Here is an 8,290-nt window from a genome sequence, read left to right on the forward strand (position 1 = left end):
GATGACGCATGAGCCGTGAGTCATGAGGCATGAAGCATGGAGGAGGAGTGAACAAGGCATTTGGAGAACCAATACTTATGTCTTAAAGCTGTTGATACATGGGTTCATCAGTCCATTAGTCCATGTGCATGACTCGTTCTGCTAGTATGTGATTTACATAAAAAAAAAAAAATCATGATATTAAATATTTCTGTTAAATACTTCATATTACTATGTTAATTTATATAGATATATATATATATATATATATGACCATTGTCATAAGGATTATATATAGACATAAAAGTTTTGTTAACCATAGCTTTATAAGTTAATTTGGCCAAAAGAACAACCGCCTCATTCACAGGCCTGGACCTAGGCCAAAAAGATAGATTAGAGAGACGATTATAGACATAAATCTTCAGAATTGCTCGAGACTTCCTTGATGCTCCATCCCTTTATCTGAGCTTGTTACACTCCAAGTAGGAGACCCCGTGTACCTGCTTCAACAAAATTTTCAGTCATTAAATAGTCAGTCGTGAATGAGATACGTTTTCCTTTGTATAAGAAATAAGTTGTCCAACTAGAAATATTAAGACATGGATTAGAAGCAGTGGCACAAACCGTGAATGTTATTATTATTACTATTATTATTATTATGTTTTGGTTAAGTCCTTTAGCTATGTTTTCACAATGTGATAATTGCCATTCTGTTCTTTCTAAAAGTATTTCTGTGTTGCTGGTATGATGTCTTGTACTATGCCTCTTTATATTTATGGGCTGATTCCAAAGGGCTCATTAAGAGGCTGTAGGGTCTGAAGGGTATGGAGCCTGGAGGTTTCACTATAGATTTATAACGATGGTTCATCCTCCGTAATTTGAGAAAGCTATGAGTACGAGAGAAGCAGATTCATCTCACCACAGAAGTAGACAATTTTTCCAAACCACGTAAATCTTTATGTTTCATTATGTAATTATTTATTTGTGATTCCATTCGTTTCCTCATGCATCATTTTTTGGTTTCATTTCTACATTCTGGTGGTATAAGAAATAGAAACGCCTGCTACCCATCATCCAACTGGAGAAAAGAAACACTCCCACACAATAATAATAATAATAATAATAATAATAATAATAATAATAATAATAATAATAATAATAATAAATAATAAATATAACACTTTGTGTACATGATTCATTCTTTTTTTCCTTTTTTTTTCCAAATGAGTTTGGTTAAAAAAAAAAAAAAAGTCAGAAACGAGAAATATTGGAACATTAGAGTTTCGTTTCAAAGCAGAATTTTAACACATAAACGGAAAATTCTGATTTTAACACAAAACATTGTTTCTATAATAGAATGACTACCAAACACAGCCTAAATCAACAACTCTTCCGTTCCTGAAATCTTATTATTGTTTGTCTAGAAAATTGACTCAGGCATCAAAAAGTCTCGATCAGAGTCTGCTCTAGTGACCTCCCTTCTCTCTGTTTCTTCGGCTCTCTTTGTATTTCTTCCTTTTACTTTTAATAAATTGATGATACTACCTATTCAAACCGGTAAACATTTTCCCAAGAAAAAACACCTGAGCAAAAGAAGCAAGTGCATGAACAACCTCTACAATCTGTCTTGAGCTATGAAAAATAGAATAGAATAAAAACCCAACAACAGAAACCTCTAATATCCAACACAATCTTCCACAATAACTTACTTGGATCACTCTTCCTTGGATCCTCTAATGTCCATCTACAGTTCTGGACTGGACAACTAACCTTAATAATTAACTTCCTTGGATCGCTCCATTTTTTTTTTCTTTGTTTGGAGATGATCATAGTGGAGAGTGGTATTGACTTGATATTCTTGGTTTGTGGAAAATTTCTGGGAACCCTAATCAATGTTGGTTCCTAGAAAATATATATTATATTCCATGATGCTCTAATTTCAATCAATATTGCATATTTGTTCATAGGTTATAGAAGGCTTTAAGCTACTAATGGTTTTCTAAGGGTCTTTGCCTTTCAAAACTTCAAAACATGTCTTCTTAATTTTCTGAATAAGTATACGAAATATAGGTATGGACTAAAATGGACTTTTACTACATGACCAACAAAACAGAGTTTTTATATAGGTCGTGGTTCAATGAGGTTAGTAACAAAATGGAATTGGTTAGAATTAACGTATTATGGGTTTTGCACACAACCAACTAAAAATATAGTTAAGAAGAAGATAGGGTTAAAGAACCAAGTCCACTTGCGTGGTCATTGTGCCAACATGTAGACCAATGAGAGGCTGGAGGCATTTGTGTGGGGAGACAATGCGGTCTTTTCATGCCTGCCTATGTTTTGGTGTAAAGACATGTAGGCAGGCAGAGTTCTTATCTCCAAAACTTTATTAATAGGTTTTTGGTGTAGTCCATTCGGAGAATGTTTTTTAAGTGGGCCACCTATACTGTCGTGTTTCGGTATGATTTTTCAATTATAATCGTTGGATATTGATTTTTTTGTAGTCCTTAATTTTTCAATATTTAAAATTTACTACTTAGCCAATATCAATTAGAATAAAACTTGACACATAAATAGAGAACCTTAAAATCCACCTATGAACAAAATTAGGAGCGTCAATGGATCCCGTTTCTTAAAACCACAACCCAACCAACCTAAGATCTCTTAACTCAGCCTTGGCCAAGTCCTAGTCAGGCTCAACCCATCCCACCCTGGCTCTAATTGACCCTGATTGAGTTGGGTTAGACCAAGTTGGGTTGGGCTTTAGCCTTTAGGATAGTTTTGATGCTTAAAAAAAGAAAAAAGAAATAGAGAGGGTGGTTCTCTCTCTCTCTCTCTCTCTCTCTCTCTCTCTCTCTCACACACACACACACATATTTCAGGGTGCACCTGATCTTGGGTAGAGACAAAGGAAGATAGGTGGATGGTACAAAAGGTTTGGTACGATCGTTGAAACTATTATGTAAGGAAGTTATGCCATAGAAAGTCCTTAAATGGGATACCAATTTGAAGATGACTTCTCTTCAGATGTTCAAAGGCACCGTTTGGCTCTTGTTCTAGTAAAGATGGACATTAATTTTTTCAATTCTCCCAAGCATTCATTCTTGTTTTAATTTATAGAATTTACTTCCCTATCTATCAATCTATCAATCTATCAATCAATCAATCTATCAATCTATTATTTATTATCATAAATAATAGCAATAACTATACTACCACTACTATACTCATAATGATAGATTAGTTACTGTACATGTGGGAAAAAGAAGAGCCAAAAATTGGAAGAAATTAATAGCAATAACTATACAACCATTACTTCATGCATCAAGACCCACCAGATGATATGGTTTTTCCATGGTAATAAATAATATACTTACATACTCCTATTTAAGACCTATCTACTTCACAAAACCATTAGTAGTAATACTAATTGTAAGAGCCTTTAAAAAAAAAATGATTTAAATGAGGAACAGTGTCAATTTATGACATAAAATAACAAAAAGGTAAACATATGGGGGAAGCACCCTGAGATTTTATTGAACATCAAGAAATTTGAACGTTCTTTAATTAAAAAAAAAAAAGAAATAAGAGATTGTCCGTACTCTGTAGCACAATGTCAATGGGACTTTACTGTGTGGCCCTTGTGCCTATGTGAAATTATCACCATATCCCTTGTGAAATAAAGAATCCTATGAGTGTTCATGTCTTTGCGTACGTTCTCATTGTCCCCAGTGCTGGTGCAAGGGCCATGCGACCAGGTAGTGATTTCTTGCTTATTTAATATATAACAGTTAATATTTTGATCAATTTTCTAAATTTAGAGATGAATGCAACAAAATCCCAAATAATAAATATTTTTAAATAAATAAGTATAATTGCACAAAAAATTCAACTTTTTTTAAGTAAATATAAAATAAAATAAAAATCATAAGTACATCTAGAAATTCCACACAATATAAGTATATTTTATTTTAATTATTTATCAATTTCTGGCTTGCCTGAATGTTATTTCTTTTCAAACTGCACAAAAATCAAACTTAACCTTGACTCTATGAAATAAAACAATAGATTTAAGATTTCACACAATAATTACAAGTTATTTTTAACCGCAAGAGAAGCTTGAAAGGCAGCATGGCCCTACGTCCAGATACAAAGGGGAGTGAAATGAACACCCTGCCCCTTATGAAAAGTGGATGTAATCCCATCCCTATTGATTCTTTTGTATGGCTCTCATTGATGGAGGGGCCACTTTTGTCTTTCTAGGAACTTCCCTTTTGCCTTAATCAAATGTTATTTCATCAAAAAAATTCACAAAAATCCAAATTGAACAATTCAACCATAGTTAACAATAGCCGATTTACGATTTTCATACTATCTCATCATATTTTTTCACAATAGTGATATTTTGGGAAAATAATGTTCCTTGGTTGCGTGACCTTGGCATCAATACAAGAGCCAATGAAGGGCACACATGGGCATTAAAAAGGGATGGTGTTTTTGTATTTCATCAAGGTGGGAGCATCATTTCGCCCTCTCCGTGTCTGAGTGACAGTGCCTCAAGAATCTTTTTTGCCCATAATTTTTTTGTATGGATTTTTTGAAACTATAAAATACAAAATTTTGGCTTAACTGAATGCTATTATATGAAAAAAAAAAATTCAAAAAACACCAATTGAAACCATGATTGATGGGCCAGATCGGGTGGAACGATTTATCCAAATCGGATCGGCCACCTACATTCGATCCACTTTTCCACGCTCTTAATTGATTAGAATCGGAATCGGAATCGGACTTAGTCAATTCTGATCTGCGTCGGCCAATTGAGTCAATTCCATTTTCGATTCTTAAAAAAATGATAAATATAGATTGAGGGGAAAAAAATTCACACATTGTTCGTGTGCTGATTCTTTTCCATGCTTTCTCGCAAAAAGTGAGTGTTCTACATATCGACGGCATACCCAACATTTTTCCTTTATTTATTTTTAAATTTATAAATTTTGAAAATGTGAGATCCACAAGGATTTCCATTAAGTGGTGGTAGTGCAGATTCCTTCCCACCCTGGCTTTCCCATGGATTAAATTTGAGGATGTCAGAAAATGTTTTTTACAAACTAAATTCTTTACAAACTTAAGGCTTGCATGATAACATTATTATTACTGGGCCATGTTTCTATTTGCGAAATAATTAATTGTTAGGCTGTGTTTGGTATTCATCCGAAAAAACGTTTGTATCTTTTTTTTTATAAGAATAAGAAAATGAAATCTTCCAATTGATGTCCACGGTTCGTTTTTCTGTTTTTTTGAAACGAATTGGATAAAAAAAAGAAGTTAAAAATAAGAAATGTTGGAACAACTATGTTCCAACGTTTGAATTTGATTTCAAAACAGAATTTTGCTATGAAAACAAAAATATCTAGTTTTGACACGAAACATTATTATTATAATAGAATGATTATGAAATGTAAACAAAATTTGATAAAAATAAAAATAAATTAATAAAAAATGTATTTTTATGAATTATAACAAAAAAAAATAAAAGTGTTATCATGGATGCCATTAGTTTCTGTACAGGGAGCTTGTGGGTTGATAAACACTCTTTTATTTAAAAACATGGCCCCCACGCGGCCACGCATGCTCACTATATGCCTCTCACAGTAAGAAGCAGAGAAATATCCTTTTGGTAGTGTCACCATTTCCTAGAAGGAATCCAGAGATCTCAATTATGGAGAGTGATGGGGAGGGGAGGGGAGGCTCCAAGAATAAATGTCCCTCTTTTAGGAGGGATCAGGGGTACCCCTATTTGTATATAATTTCACACCTCCAATTAGAGTTTAGTAGAAAGATAATGGAGTTGACTCGGTCGGATCGGATTGACCCCATCAATCTCTCAAATCACCTCCTATGATTGTTCTGGGATTCAGTGCCATCATAGACAATCACAAATGCCAGCACGATCAAGCAAAATAGTTACATTATTGTACTAATTTAACTTTGTTGTTTAGTAGCTAAGCTACATTGGATGCCTTTGCAACTTTGAAGTCCCTTTCTCTTTCACCTTTAATTTATATTTATTTATTTATTATTATTATTTTTTTACCTTATTAGGCAGGGAGAAAATTTGAGAATGATATAATGGGGTATAGCTCCATCAATTTTAGTGGATTCCTTCTATTTATTTTCTGGAAGGGTTCCTAAAAGGCGGAATAACTTCTACATTAGTATAGGAATCAATAAAAATATCAATATAGGTGAAATTTTTGCTTTTGATGAGGGGCATGATAGTCATCTTGCCTCCATTTGTGTTTAGACACAGGGCATACCTGGTATGAGGCTCCTATCATTGTAAAGTCTAAAAAGAATCATAATGCACAAATCCTTACCCCCATTTTGCGGAAAAATTGTTTCTCAACTTGAACCTGCTACCACTAGGTCACATTGAGCAATTTTACCATTGTACCAATGTTACAATGTATTCATTTTTTTCAAGAAAGGAACACTACTTGGTTGCATCTCTACGCCCAAACACATGACTACATGAAAAGATGCCCCTACCCATCTGATTGAATATTTATACATGCACTCCTATTGGCACAGTAACCACCTGACCAGCTAGCTATCTTTCTCTCTTATATATTATTTATTTATAAAAAAAAAATGAATGTAGCCTGATCCTTTCCAAGATATGTAAGAATGACAAAGATATCATTTCTAAACGTCTTGTTTTAAGTATCATAAATGCAATTAATTGTAAAATGACAAAGATATTATTCATAATTCAAAATCTTGTTTTTTAATATGATAAATGTTCATGATTAATAAAATTTGTCCTTACCCTTTCCAAATAAGTGTCTAATGGTCAAATAGACATAAATGATGGTAAATTCTGCAATTAAAGTGGGTTGCTTATTAAACATTAATCACTAGCATTTTTTACAATTTTTTTTAGAAGGGATGGGGTGGTAGGATCGAGATCCTCTGTTGCGCGACATAGCGTATAGTACAGATCCAAAGGTTGGAAGCCCCTTGGGCTACACGCCTATACTCTAAGCTATGTGTCTGAGGGCTCCCAACCTTGAATTTGCGCTACGATGTACCGTGCAGTGCTAATAAACCCGAATTAGGGTGTTAAATATTTTTTACCACTTCGCATGCATGCGTTGATGAATAGAAAATAATACAAAAGTGTCAGAATTTAGGTATTGTAATAATCTATTTTTCAGATACAACTCTCCAATATTTACTTTCACACTATTATCATTATTGTTATTCAAGAATCATTACACCTATACTAATTATTTTAACCCAACCACGTATAACAAATATTACTACCAATTTAATATAAGTTATATTTGAATAGGATAGACTATATATTGTGATCCTTTGAGAATGATTCATTTATTCTCTTCAAAATAAGGAAAGTGAAGTATTAAAAGAAATATAATTGAAATAGAACCTGAGTAGGTTTTCAAGTATTAGCTTACATTCCAAATTAATGATAGCTTTAATACATTTACATAAATGCTCTTAAAGCTTGGTTGGATGGAATGGTGTAGAATAATATGTCGAAGCAATGTGGATATTGATTATTTTTCATATTTATCAAGCTCATAAAAGGGTTTTATGAAAATATTTTTTTGTATGGTCTTGTTGTTTAATGAACTCATTATAATTTTACCTTTAATAAGGGAAAATGTTTTTTTTCTAAACTGGCAAGAGGATATCTCTAGATTGACAGCAGGTTTTGTGGCATGAAAGGCTGAATTAGAATAAATTTCATTTGTAAGAATTATTTTATTTTCCCCATCTGACCAACTCTTTTTTGACTAAAATTTGGCATATAAGCAGATACCTTTGAGATCTAATTGTTCAAAAAATTGTAGCCATTTTAATCTGTTACATGGCAAATAATTTTGTCAATATCAATTGTGAGATTCCCTTTAAATTATCTATTGGATTAATTAGGAAAGACAAAAACAAATAGATAAGTTCGAAATTGTATTTTTATATATTTTAATAGAAGGATTTAATTGTGGGTTCAAGTTGGTAAACAACCTCTTTGCGAAATAAGATAAGATTACGTACATATGAGCCTCCCTAGACCATGTATATCGGGAGCTTTGTGCATTACACATGACCTTTATGAGAGAGAGAGGTTCAACATTGGAATTTTTATATATTTCTCTACCATTTTTTTTTTGTTCATAAAGAAAATGTGATCTTCATCCTCCTCTTGGTGATGATGCAATCATAATTCATTCTTCTTCTTTTCTTTTACTACTTTTCTTTATATTTAAAAAAAAAAAAAAAAAAA

This window comes from Macadamia integrifolia, chromosome 4, assembly GCF_013358625.1.
Source record: "Macadamia integrifolia cultivar HAES 741 chromosome 4, SCU_Mint_v3, whole genome shotgun sequence".
Taxonomy (NCBI): Eukaryota; Viridiplantae; Streptophyta; class Magnoliopsida; order Proteales; family Proteaceae; genus Macadamia; species Macadamia integrifolia.